Below are 14,543 nucleotides of genomic sequence, written 5' to 3'. Positions count from 1 at the left end.
TGTGTTGTCCTGTAAATGTAAGTAAATGAAATAAAATGATATCATCTGTGATCAGTAACACACATAGGAGTGAAACTAATGATTATTTTCATTATCAATTGATCTATTCTTATTATTTTTGATTGGCAATTTTCTAGAATCCAAACTGATTCTACACGTCTTCATATGCAGGGCTGAACAAGGGTACATAAAGTGTCATGTCACACTAAATCTGGCACCTCACTGGGCAAGTGGCAAGAAATAACTTAACAATTTTGATCATTGATTAATGGTTAAAGTAACTTTCATGGAAAATTAATTTTTGGAGATTTACTTGGACTCTGACATCACCCTGGACTCTGAAAAACTTGGAAGGACATTTGTCACTATTTTCTGACATTTAGAATAAACATGACGATTTACTTTAGTCTTTGTTGTTATTTAATCACTGCTAATAGAACAATTTGTACAGGAGCAAGTAAAAGTTGACTTTAAACTAGAGGATTTCTGACCCACTTGCAGGCAAAAGTAAAAAAAACAAAAACATAAAAGCATTAACGTTGTAACCTGAAATATCCAACCAGCAGACCAACTCACAAAACATACAGTTTACAATTAGGCCCATATAAAACACAGATAAGTAGCAAACTGTCACATTACAGCAGCTTAATCCTTTATAAATGGTAAACCAGTCTTTATTTACCTTTATAAATCATGTTTGTAATTATTGTGATTGCTGATTGTAAAAGCAATTGTATTATTTAAGCAAGTAATATAAAAAGAAAGTTTGACAAATGACAATGACATGACAAATTTCCCCACTAATTAGTTTTTTTTTTATTTGTACACATGGCCAGCTTAAATGTGAGTCATACATACAGCCATCTCAGGATTGCATAGAAAAGGCTTAAGGACAAGATGGTGACTCTGCCTCGTGTATAAAATGTAGCAGTTTAATGTTGACATTAAGTGCTCTTAGTTTGCTCTCAAGGAAATCACGGCTTATTAAACTGTGAGTAAATAAATGGTTATGGCATGCAGAAAATCATCAAGGACAGAAAAAAGTTTTTTAAAAAGTAGAAATACTGCCACACAGTTGTATGCCTTCACCAACCAGTCAAGTCGCATTTTACATCCATGTCTGTCCAAACTCATATAATGTTTGTAGTGAAGACTTTAAAGGACGTTAATAAAAGGTATTAAGTGTATATTTGGTGAATTGGAAGTTGATTATTTCCAGTGAGAACATGCTGTCTTCACTTTAGGACTATTTTAATCTCCTCAGAATTAGCAGAACCAGTAAGCTTGTGGTGGACTACTGTTTACTGTAATGTTGGTCCATCCTGTACATACGACATCTACTGCACTTCTGTCCTGGAGGAAGGTCTCCACCTCTGTTGCTCTTCCTGAGTTGTTTTTTTTTTTTTTCATTTTTGCCTTCTGGCTTGGAGCCATATTTCTTTGTCCATCCTGTTTAAGCTTTATGTATTGATAGAAAAATAGCAAAAATGTTGACATTATTGGCCAAAGGTACATGTGACTATCGCTTAGCTGCTGTTTAAGAACCATGGACAGCGCTGTCTGCTGCATGGAGTCAACACAGAAGAGACTGGACAGTTAAGGAGAGAGAGGGGGAGCTGGAGGCTACAAACAGATGTTTCTACATGCCTCCCCTTGCTGATGTTGACAGAGAATCATTCATAAGTGAAAAAAATATTACTCTGTTTGTGCTATTTTGTAGTGTGAACGCCCTGATTAATGTATTATTTGTATGTTATAATATATTATTTTGAAACAGTGGCCTTGCGCTGTTGCTATTTGGCTATTTCATGGTTTAATCAATGAATTTTATTTATATTTAAAGCAGACAGACAGACAGGCATGTATACAAAAGCACATAAGCACAGATAAAAGTGGATTAATGGCACGTCCATAGGAGGGCACATAAACAAATATAGAAAGAACAGAAGCTCAGAGAAAGTACATAACCACAGACAAAAGCACATAACGAGGCACATAAGCAGAGACAGCAAGATTTAAGCCCTATTAATGAAGTAACCATATAACAAAACATTAAAAACATACTATACAAAAGTACAACATAAAACACAACACAGACCAAAACACACAGCCGAAAAGAGACACACAAAAGCACAAAGCAAAGCTCATAAGCAAAGACATCAGCACACAAGCACAATTAGCAAGACAGTGGCATAACCTTGAAACCAAAACACATTAAGTGGAATGTACTATACAAGAACACATAAGCCCTAACATATATTATGAAAAATAAGGACGTAACCACTAATTCAGATCATTATAACATGTTTGATTGTCCAGTAACAACCATTTTATTGATTTGGAAATGAGTTCTATGGGTACAGTGTTCCAGGTGAGACAAACAGTAGAGTTAACTTCATTGTCCCTCAGGGGCAATTTGTCGATGCAGACCTTGCTGCACATAAAAACATCACAAACCTGTTTACGATGGGTTGATTGTTCAGTTAGTTGATTTAAAGTAAATTAGTTGCCAATTATTTTGATAATTAATCATTTCAGTCATATTCACTTGTTCCAGCTTCTCAAATGTGAGGCTTTGTTGCTTTTCTTTTTCACTGATGATGGTAAATGAAGAGTCTTTGGGTTTTGGACTTTTGGTTTCACAGAAGACATCACTTTGGGCTCTGGGACATTGTGATGAGTAGGGCTGGGTGGTATGACAAAATTTTCATATTACCTTTTTTTTAAAAATCATATCGGTTTCACAGTATTTGACGGTATTTTTTTTTTCATGCAACAGTGTTCTTACTCACGTTTTATTCTACTGAGAACAGAATTACTGCAGTTGATCGTCTTTAAACAGCCCATTTTACTGTCATAAGGATTGTATCATGTTTTTTTTTTCATGTCCAGACACAGCAAAGCATGACCCCTTCAAAGTATGGTTACCATCACATGGACGACTATACAATTAAACGTCCCCACCCACGCTAGTCGGCACCAGAAATACTAGTCATTTAAAATATTTAAAAATGAAATATGTGTCAATATTTCATTCATGCATGATGCCAGTTATCTGTTGCCGCACGGCACTAGTCGGGGCTGCGTCTCTGTCAGACGGCAGCCCCTCTCACCCAGCGCGTATGAACCGATCGCCATGGCAACACCGGATGTTTACATCAGCAAAGTCAGACAGATGAATGTAGACTGATAGAATAAACTGATATATATATTCACTCGACTGGAGAAACGTGACCGCATTAAGCACAGACACGGACATAAACCTGCAGGCGGAGCTGCTGCTGCTACTACTAGCTGCTAACGTTAGCCAGGGTTGTGCAGACACTGTGACCCTCTTCAGTCTGAAAAGGTGAACCTTAAGCGTGTAAGGTTTGTACTGCACGGCGCGAAGTAGCGCGCATTTCAGCGGCATTTAAAGTACGATTTGTTGATTGTAGACTGTGATTAACAGCTTCAAATGGGTCTTAATACACACAGTATTTTTTTCGGACAGTGTTTAACATTATAAATTAATAAATTCTGCCTTGTGTTTTCTTAGTGACTATTCTAAATTTTGCATCTAATCAACAGAGAAATTAGTTGCCAAGAGCATCCCTAGTACACAAACTCAAGCAAGCACGCCTGTGGTGTTGGTGTGCAGCAGTGAAATGGGTCCCCGCTGAAACACTTTCCTGCCGCACACGTTCCAGACGTTGTTTGGGCTATTCACCAGTATGGCGGTATATGAAAAATTCATATCATAACGAAAATAAAGACCGGTTTTCGGTACGAACCGGTATACCGCCCAGCCCTAGTGATGAGCATTCTTCCCATTCTTTGATAGTTTATTTAGACTCAACAATTAATCAACAACTAACCATGAAAAAATATTAGACCGATTGACAATGAAAATAAGTGTTAGCTGCAGCCTCAGTGCAGAGGCATAAAACGGCAGATTCAGTGAGAACAAAAATTCCACCAGCAACTCAGAGCTCTTGTTGTCTTTCTGCTCGAGGTTATGCTGCATTTCTTCACTGTTCTCCAACCGAATAGGGCTCATAACTCAGAAAGACACAGTGGGAAAATAAATACACTTCACAGGGGTGAATGGTACCTCATGTACTGTAGAAAATAGAAGGTGGGAATCAGGGTGTTTGGCAGGTAATTTAGCACTTTGTATACAGTGTCAAACTTCACTGTGAGAATAGCTCAGATGTCAGCGTTGTGAGGGTTTTCCCCTTGCAGTTCATGTTTTATTAACTTCAACATTGCAGCTATGGGACATTTTTGTCATTTGCACCAGTTGATTTAGATCAAGCCCTCGCTGATCAGAGCAACTAAATGTGCCCATTTGAGTACTGTGATGAAAATCCTGCAGAGTCAGCTCAGAGATCATTCAGAATTTTAGATTCATGTTTCAGAGTACAAATGTAATTTCTCCTTTTGGTGGTATATCAACTAAATTATCCACAAAAGCTTGTATTAATCAAATGTCCACTGAGCGCTAATGCAAATGGGGAGTTTAATTAAGCTCTACTGTGATAAGTGGGACAACCTGCTAATTAATCAAAACTGACAGAGGCTCTTATATGTTCCATGAAAATAATGGGTGGTACAAGCTGACATGTATTGTTGAGTTCTCAATGAATGTATTATGTTTCCTGGTTCACTGTGATTGACCAGGGGGGAAAAAAATGTGAAAAAATATGGAAAAATAAGAATAAAAAAGTTAATTCTGTAAAACCTGCAAAGACATTTTAATGGTTCATATAATTGCAAAGATAATAGTAATATAACACATTTTATATCATAAGTAATTATCACAATATAGCTGCACACTAATTAGCATTAAATTTCTCTCGTTTAAAATGAAAATTGCAGTTGAATCGTTCAGGACCAATAAATCTACAGTGCCAAGTCGCCATATGCTACACAGTCAAATCATGAGATGTTTAGTTCACATACATGACAGATACATGTAATCTCTCATGGATATTCCCTGAAGGGGTTAGAGGCAAGGGATCAGACAGGAATAGCTCCTTTCACACACACAAATAGTCTCACGGAGATCATTTCCAAATCTCTGTAGTCATCAGTTCATCTGTTACAATAAGAGCAGCGGAGAAAAATCGTTTTGTACAGTCAGACTATGAAAGAGATGCTTTCTCTGTTATTCATATGAATGAAATCAGACCTGCAAAAGATAAACGCCACAACTGGAAAATCAGCCATGCAGCACTCTGCAGGTCAAATCGACAGAGTGTACATTCAGCAGTCACAACAAACATGTTGCAGCTTTACAGCCTCCTTCAGTTACAACAGCAGCCGAAAAATGCTCTTTATTACAGTTCATTGTAATTGTGATTTTCAAATCAAGCACTGTAATTCTCCAGCGTTTTTAATTTTTTGCTCATTATCCAAAGCTTTTGATTTGTCTTCAGTCTCCATTTGTTGTACAGTAAAATATTCTTGCATGCATGCATGATTATTGTGTGACACAGTGTTTCAGCTCAGCCAAGTCTTCTAAAACATCAAGTAGATACTGTGTGTTTTCCCACCTTATAGTCACACGCAGTTCTTATCATGCAGACTAGTTTTATTTTGTAATTGTATTTTTCATTATCTCAGTAATAAAATGTAATAAAGTGCTGCTTCAATATTATGCCAGCACAATAATATTATAAAAAGACACAGAGAAAATCTGTATTTGTTTGTTTGGCAAAGCAACAAGAATAGCATATAAAAAAAACAAAAAACAAAGTAATTACATTATCTTTGATTCAACAACAATACCAGTTAGATCAACCACTTGATCAAGCAAGTGAGGTAACACAGGTAATTTTTAGATGACACTAATACAAGACCAGCCTCTGAAATCCAACAGACAACTGTAATCCTGAATATGAAATTTTTTACTAGTGTAAAAGCCGCTGAGTGAGAGGAGAGGAGGGAAGTATGGGTTAAAATAGAGCACTGAGGGCACCAACACCTCAGTCTGACTATACTTCATTATGGCTAAAGTTCAACCAGGGTATTGTGTGAATTTGTTCCCTGAACACAAAACAGTACGAAGTCCATATCTACTTTAATTAACAACTATGGAACAGATTAGCACATTATTATTTTCACAGTTACATAATTCAAAAAGTAAGTATAGATAGCAATACAAAAGTGTTACTCAAATGTTAAAATACCAATTTCATTGCAAGTAAAACTCCTGCATTCAAAATCTTGGACTGGAGCTCACCTGAGTTATTTTAAATACTGCTGGGTACATAAAAGTGAATTGGCTTTTCAAAGTGCGTTATATTTTTTAAATGTATTTTTTTTTTTTTAACAAAGTAACTAGTAACTATAGTTATCAGATAAATGTAGTAGAATGAAAATAAAATATTTCTTTCAAAAATGTAGTATAAAGAACATAAAATGCTAATAACAGGATTGCACAGTATTTGATTTTTGCAACATTATGATTATGACAATAAGACTAGCTAATCTTATGTTATGGCATTTTCTTGCTGAACAGGAACAACTAAATTTAGCAAATGACTTCAAAAACTACATTATTCACTGCTTTTATATACAATATAGCAAAGATGCTGCTGAATAAAAACCCTCAAAGAATGACTGACATGTGATGTTCACTGTTGGAATTATGTTACACAGTTTCTTGAATTGTACAATTTGACTTTTTTGCCGTGGTTTAGCATTGAAAAAGCAAACAAAAATCATACTAAATCGAATCCCAGTTAAGGGTGAAACAATACATCGATATGGATCGACATATCAATTCAATGTTCAATGACCCAATATTACTGAAGCAAAGCAAAAATACTGATAGATATCGTCATCTCTATGATTTGCCTCTATTTTGAAATTCCAATTGCACGACAGAGTCACAAGTGTAGAAGAAAATTCTCAAATCATAATTAAGTTTCTTTTTGTGAGTTAACATAAATTTAACTGTCATCTTATACCAACCGCAGACCCCTAAATTTAATCCAGTCAAAATTGTATTGTAGCAGACTTTGTCATATTGCCAAATATTGTATTGTTGTCCCAAAAATCAATTTAATATGATCTTGCGATGAAACTTGAAGTTAGATGTGACAGAATTGTTCCCCGTCAAGGACATAGGGTCACAGACCTCAACTTTGTCAATGTATAAACTATGTTGTGCCTTCCATGTACAAAATATTCAAAAGGTGATTACTGATACCTGTCGATAATTTCACATTTTTGTGAAAAAAAAAAAAAAAAATGCCAATGCCAAACAAAGGCTAAGATGATGATGATCCAATAATAATAATAATAATAAAATAATAATAGATAGTTATATAGTTGTGACAGGACAATTTATCATATGTCCCTTGGGATTTGATGTGGTTTGAAATCTAAAATTTAGGGTAATACACCAGATGTTCTTAATGACAGCGACAGACAAGTGTTTGTTTTGGAAGTGAGCTGTACTTTTGATGATGCCGTTGCTCACTGAGATTACAAAGCACCAGCCTTCATAAGAAATGTCTTAACTAAACCTGCAGACTGCTCATGTGTCTGTAAATGTGTCAGTCCAGCCAACATCCATAAGGTGGTGGGGGGGGCAGATGCTCTCACAAGGTGATACTCTGTCTCTGCAATAACTGGCAGTCAGCCCGATGTGTGGCTGTGTATCTAGGTAGGCACTAAGGCCCAGACAGAAATGTGTGTTATTTATGATCTGTTTTCAATATGACCATAAATAAAAGTATTAAAATACACGTGTGTGTGACCTGTTGTCTGTGTACCACCAATTACCCTTCAAAAACAGAAAAAGAAACCAAAGAAATATGGTTATCATTGAGGTTACCTTCATGAACTGCAGCAGAGAAGAAGAAACTCACTGCAGTTATTTTTATAAAAGCTTTTGCTTGTAGTCTCAGCTTTTGATAAGGAACAGTGACTAAGTGCACATATTGTTTGATAAATTGAAATGCCACAGAGGAATTTCTTCAGAATGTGGCAAGTACTGCATCTGACCAGAGATAATGTTGCACTGTTAAATAAAGCAGTGTGTTTAAGTCCAGTCCAGGAAACTGCAAAGTCCAAGTAAAAAGATATAAAACATTATGTTTCTTACACATTTCAACTGGTTATCAAAGTCCTAATTTAATACTGACGCCTCTATTCACAATATTCACACAGCAGACATCTTCCTCTGATGTCACAGGGTGGTAAGCTGAAATATTGTAAAGCTTGTTCCATGTTGTAAGCTGTAAATGTAGAGAATTTGACTAATCGTTATCATTTCACCACTCCACTAAAGGGACATCAGACCTTATTTCAAGCTAAATCATATTTGATAAACCGTTAGCTACCGTGAGACCCTGCCTCTATGTAAACTAAGTATGTAAGCTAACGAAAATATGTGTTCCAGTGAGTTTAATGTCACATAACTTTACTCACTGAACCAGAACATGTCTGAGGTTGGGTGAAGAGGCAGTAAGTTAATGTTAGGGGTGCAACAGATCACAGTTGTCCCGTGTCCTGTACAGATCGTCCCCCACAGTTGGGCACGCATGTGATCCGTGGGCTACATGTAACCACCATGGTGTGAAACACAGTTTAACTGTCACTGTTACTTTTATTTAAGTAATGACAGCCAAAATCTAAATGCAGAGCTGCAGTTAAAGGCAGGACAGATGCGCTGACTGTTTTACTCTACTGCACATCTCTGTGAAGAGCAACTGAAGCCAAGACATCGCCTTGAGTGAAATCCCAACCATGACTTCAGGTATTTTCACTGATGTAACTATGCTGTCGTCAAAGAAACAGATCAGAAGATTGTGATATTTGTTGAAACTTTGATGATACCTGCTGTCTTAACTTCTACACAGCTCCTCTCAGCTCGCCGGTGCAGCTCTGTGTCTGCTTGTCTGGGACATAGTGTGTCTGTGTTGATTGGCTATTACTCATGACTTCTAACCAATCAAATAGTGCTGTGGGCAGAACATTGAGCCAGACTACAAAGTGTAGAAGTATTATTATTACATTACATTACTATGGTGATGACTACAAACAGAGATCAAAGCCTAGGGAATTTTTAAAATAAACCAAATCCCACCCTTTAACATTAACATTAGCCTGTACTGCAAGTTTGACTACTTACAGTGTGTTGTACTTCTGGGCTTAGTTGATCAGAAGTACACTGATATTTCAGAAATAATATATACGGTTTTATTATTGTATCATCTAACACTATTTAACGGTACTGTTTGCTAGAAAGGTAGCTAATGGGTTATCTAAACTTGTTTTCACATGACACTCCGAACTATTTCCTGAGACTCCAGAGGTCCAGACATTGTCCGAATTTGCCTTTTCACACATACAGCTTGCTTTAAAAGACTGTTCATGACAGACATGTTCACACATAATCTATATGGTTCAGGCACCTGCAGAGCAAGGAAGAGGATTCGTCTGTAATGATGACTGTTTTTGCACTGATATCAATGAAATGAATGAAATGATATGATGAATGACTGAAACGAACAAACTGTGATGGAAGGATGCAGAGATCAGCTGACTCCAGTGTGCCAATGGGGCAGAAATGATTTTCCAAGGATGGCAAAGGCATGGTGGGACATGTCTTTGGTGCATGGTCCACTGCTTCAGTGTTTCCCCTAGCTTTTTTGCCTAACGGGCCTGGGCCCACCCACTTATACAACTGGCCCACCTCAAATGACTGGGAGAACATACATTTTCTAAAATTTTATTTTTAATTATTAAAATCAGCATTTTAATACACCCTTAAGACAAAAAAGTTTCCATTTGACAAAAAGACAACATTTATTGGGCTATTATCACATGTGAGGTCTGGACCAATCACAGTGGGCCATAATTCGTCACACCAGATATGTTACGCTTGTGCACGCACGTCACACTATGGCGGCTTTTCATCAGAAATGATGACCGGTGTACTGAGGAAAGCTTATCATTGTTTTATTTTAAAATGCATTTTTCATCAAAACTAGAATGTCTATAAAATGTAGACAATACAAGAGGCAGAGCTGAATATTGCTGCTTGACTTGATTGTCTTCAGATTACCTTCACAGCACAGACAGTTTATGAATGAACAGCGCATCACAGCGCGCTCTCTCTCCTGTTAAAAGTCATAGTGGCTCATCCATTATTCTGATCGCTTCGTTTCTCTCTCTCCTTACAATCAATTTAAAGAGTAATCCAGCCAGATCAAATGAAAATGCATTAAAAAGAAATACAATGGCAGTTTTCTTAATGAATTGATATACTGATATACTTGATCCATAGTGAAAACGTAGACAAGGAGATATCCTGTGCCATTTGAAATAAATATAAACTGCAGACTGAAACTGTTAAAAAGATTTTAAAAGTGTCATAATCAACTGGAAGTGCTAGTCACCATCCACAGTATGACACCAGTGATTTTTGTTACAGTGAGATTACCAGTTGGAAACAGTATTAACTTTTGTAATTAAAAGGCCCATCCAAAGTTACCGTGGCCCACCCAAAATTAAAATCCTGGCGCTGTCCCTGACATCCATCCATCTTCATTAATCAATTCACTCACCAAGTTGGGTCTTGTACAGTCATGCAGAGTATCTACAGTCTGACAGCCATGCTAGATCAAAGCCAGGCTGATGGTGGTGACCTGTCTGCAGCTTTTTACTGCGTGCTGAACATTGGTGAAATGTGCATATCAATCATATGAGGAACTTTCATACACTATCATTATAGTATGTAGACTAGCAGTTTCTATACAGTTATTCTTGATGCTTGCCACCAGGTCAGCATGCAGACTAGAAGACCCTCTGTTTACATTTTCACAGGCAAAGTTACAGTGAGCAGTACCTTAGCCAGTTGAAAAGAAGCAGGAGGACATTTGTCTTTTTCGATAATGTTTATGTAATATTTTATAGTGATGATGGTGAAAACATGGTGTGGGAAAATATGAAAGTTACTTGTAGTAGCTTTAAGTAAATGTACAGTGGCATTAAGCAGCTGTGTTGAATTTAAGAAAATACTCCACATGAGACCAATTTTTTACTACCAAATATTCACCACCTGTTGGCTTTAAAGTGGCTCTAAATGTTTGCAGCTGTTTTGAAGGACGGCCGCAGTCAGCTTTGATTCACAATGGACTCAAAAAGCAAACCAGAGTCAAGGCGAAAAACATCTAAATATCAATAGAAACTTCTCAGTCCACTTGTGAAGCACACTTCATTTCTTTACCAGCAGTCTAAAGGCACAGTGTGTTCAGTGTACAAATGTTTAGGCCAGAACATGTAAAAACATGGCTAAACACACATCTTCCCTCTTTCAAAATGTAAAAGTATCTTTTATATGTCTTTATCACTTTGTATACATTGTAAAGCTAAAACTACTTAATTGGACAGAAAAACAATCAGCAGCTATTATGACAATCAATTATTTTGCAAAACAACAAAATGCTAAACATTCTCTGGTTATAGCTTCTCATATCAGTGTTTGTGCTTCAGTGTTCCAGACAAGTGGGAGAAATTCTTGTCAAACATTATCTGAGTTTATTGAGTTTAAAGCAGCATTATGCATGTATTGGGATTTTTTGTAATGTCTTTCAGAGACACTCGTGGTATACAATGATTGTATTAAATATGATCAAAAACTGGTGAGTCGATAACTCTGCTAAACAGCCAAACATCAAGCAAGCTCAACAATGCAATAAAACATCAGAAAAAACATCATTTGGACACTTTCATTTAGGGCTGGGAAACATATCAGTATTATATCGTATCACGATATGAGGCTAGATATAGCAATAGATTTTGGGTATTGTTACATCGTGATAAGACATATGTGTTGTCTTTTCCTGGTTTTAAAGGCTACATTACAGTAAAGCAATGTCATTTGCTAAACTTACCAGTCTGTTCTAGCTGTTCTAGTATTTGCCTTTACCCTCCTAGTCATTATCTCCATATTAGTGATGATTATTTATCAAAAAATATCATTGGTTTAATACATTGTGAAAGCATTAGCAGTGTTGTCAGCCACAACCTACATGATCAATAATTATTGATATCGACTGATATTAAACTTTGTTATCGTGATAGGTAAAGCAAAAACAAACATCTCCAACACACACCTGGAAGAACCACCGTTACATGATCACATCCTTAAATTTGCAAAATCAAACAAACCACTATCTACTAACACAACAGGTATCAATAGAACAGCAATCAGCTCTACAAAAAAAAAAAAAAAACATCCCCGCCACTTCAATGACACAATGACTGTTCAACCACCAGTGAGCTAATGCCAGAACACAAGTAAATCTAAATGTAGGCTTGTCGCTGGGGAGGAGGAACGGAAGATATGTTTCTGTGATCAGAAGGAATTACAAATCATAAACCAAACCCAGCCTGCAAAAGTCTGAAAAAATATCCAAACCCAAACAGATGACTACTTATTTTTTCTTATTTCTAGCTCTTTTATTTTACTTGTATTTTTTTCTTTTGTTGTTTCTCTCCAGTCTTGTTTGTGTTGTTTTGCTTTTATTTATGTTTTCCTTTCCTCACTGTCACCTGTTAACTGTGTCCTTTAATGTTTAGGTATTATGTATTGTTATGTATTTTTAGTATATTTGTATTGCCTTTGTGTGTATGCACTAATTGGTAAATAAAGGAAAAAACAAACTCACAAACACTGAAAAATAGAAGACATCACATTTATTTTTCACTTGCCTAATCAGATAAGTGCTTGAGGCTTTTCACCGCCTGTCTAAGCAGGCAAGCGTTAATGTCTAGGATATCTATTTGACAATTTTTTAGCAAAACTAGGAATTTAACCATGTTCTAACACTTCTTATGTAAGTATACTGAATATATTTAGCATACATCCTACAGAGGCTCAGTTGGCAAGTCATGAAACAACAGCCTGTACAGTTAGATACCTGCTCTGTGTGGCTGTAAAATCTACGAATAGATGCACCAGTGAAATGTCTGGTCCATAACACTCTTTGCTACAGAAGAGACCAAGTATGTGCAAATATTAACATTTAATCAAAATACCAAATATATAAGAAAATGTTTTAAAAACACATTTTCTCTAAAAGAATGTACTGGAAATTCTGAAAAAGTGCAACTACATGATCTTATAGAGCACAACACACTGCTGTTGATTAAACTAGTCAACAGTAATAGGGCTACGACAAAATCAAATATCATAAGTAGAGACACAAAAAATAATGGATTGATCGATTAGCTGTCTATTAAACTAAATCTATTTTGATAATCAATTGATCGCTTTGAGTACTTTTTTAAAGAAACTGTCCATAATTAATGTGAACATAATCTATAAAGTTAAATGTTCAATTTTTCACAATTACAACTACAGCAACTACAGATTAATTGAGAAAATCAGAGATGCACCAATTTCAGTTTTCTTGGCTTTTTTGAAGTGTCTGACCTGCCGATTCCGATTTTGGCTGATTCTGATTTTCAGTCTAAGAATTGAAACTGACAGCATTCACAAACATTTTTGCAACTTTTTTTGTAAAAATTAAACTGGATGTTCATAATAAGACACTGACTATTAAATATTCATTAAATACTATTTAAATTTTCTCCAAAGTCTTCCAGGTTACAGCCAGGCCTTATTATTGTTTGATACTAAGATTATGAATCGGGTCAACATGATCTCGCAAGATCATGGAATCTCGCGGGATTTCACGGGACGCGATTTCATGTGATCTCCTGTGGAGACAGACGCGGTGCAACAGTTTGCTGCAGTAAAACTTTGCCGTGAGAAAAACAGATGCAGAAGTTAAACGAGTCTGGATGAGAAATGGAGAGGAGACACATCAACACAGGTTGTTTATTCTTCAGCCAGAACAGGAGGTGAAATTTTAACTGTCCCTCTGTGAACAGCAGTCTGCTGCTGGCTAACATTAGCATGAAGAGCTACAAAGTTTACGGCTGTTTTGCAACATTGTTAGCTGCTCTGTCTCGCTGTAGACTGTCATTGCTGATTAATTGGTGCAAGTCTAGAGAAAATAATCAATACATTAATAAAAATAATAAATAATTGTCAGTTGCAGCCCTAATCACAATATATTTAACCAAACACCTCAATATTGTGGCAATATTGCAATATTAATACAATAATAAATAATCATCAGTGGGTACAGGCAAATAATCATACTTGCCAACCTTGAGATCTCAAAGCTGATGGTTTTGGGGTAAATTTGAGTTTCACAGACTTTGTTTACACACAGAAAATTAGAAAAATGCTGCCCTTTCCTTTAAAACTCCCTCTAAGAAAGCATAATCCTACTTTCTAGGATGTTGGAAATGTGCTTGAGTATTTCTTTTTCTTACTCACTGAGGAGAATGAGGAATGAACATGGATGTATGGGTACAGCAGGCTTGAGCAGGTCTCTTCCACATCACAGTGACATTTGATGTAGCTGTATTACTGTCCAGGTGGAAAAGTTAGACTTTTAGAATCGTAGGGCTGATACACACTGTACAGTGCCAGAAACAGGTTGTGATAATGAAAAGGAAGTGAGAAA

The sequence above is a fragment of the Lutjanus erythropterus genome, chromosome 5, assembly GCF_056507025.1.
Source record: "Lutjanus erythropterus isolate fLutEry1 chromosome 5, fLutEry1.hap2, whole genome shotgun sequence".
Classification (NCBI taxonomy): Eukaryota; Metazoa; Chordata; class Actinopteri; order Lutjaniformes; family Lutjanidae; genus Lutjanus; species Lutjanus erythropterus.
The sequence above is the reverse complement of the archived record's forward strand: the minus strand, read 5'-3'. Positions refer to the sequence as shown.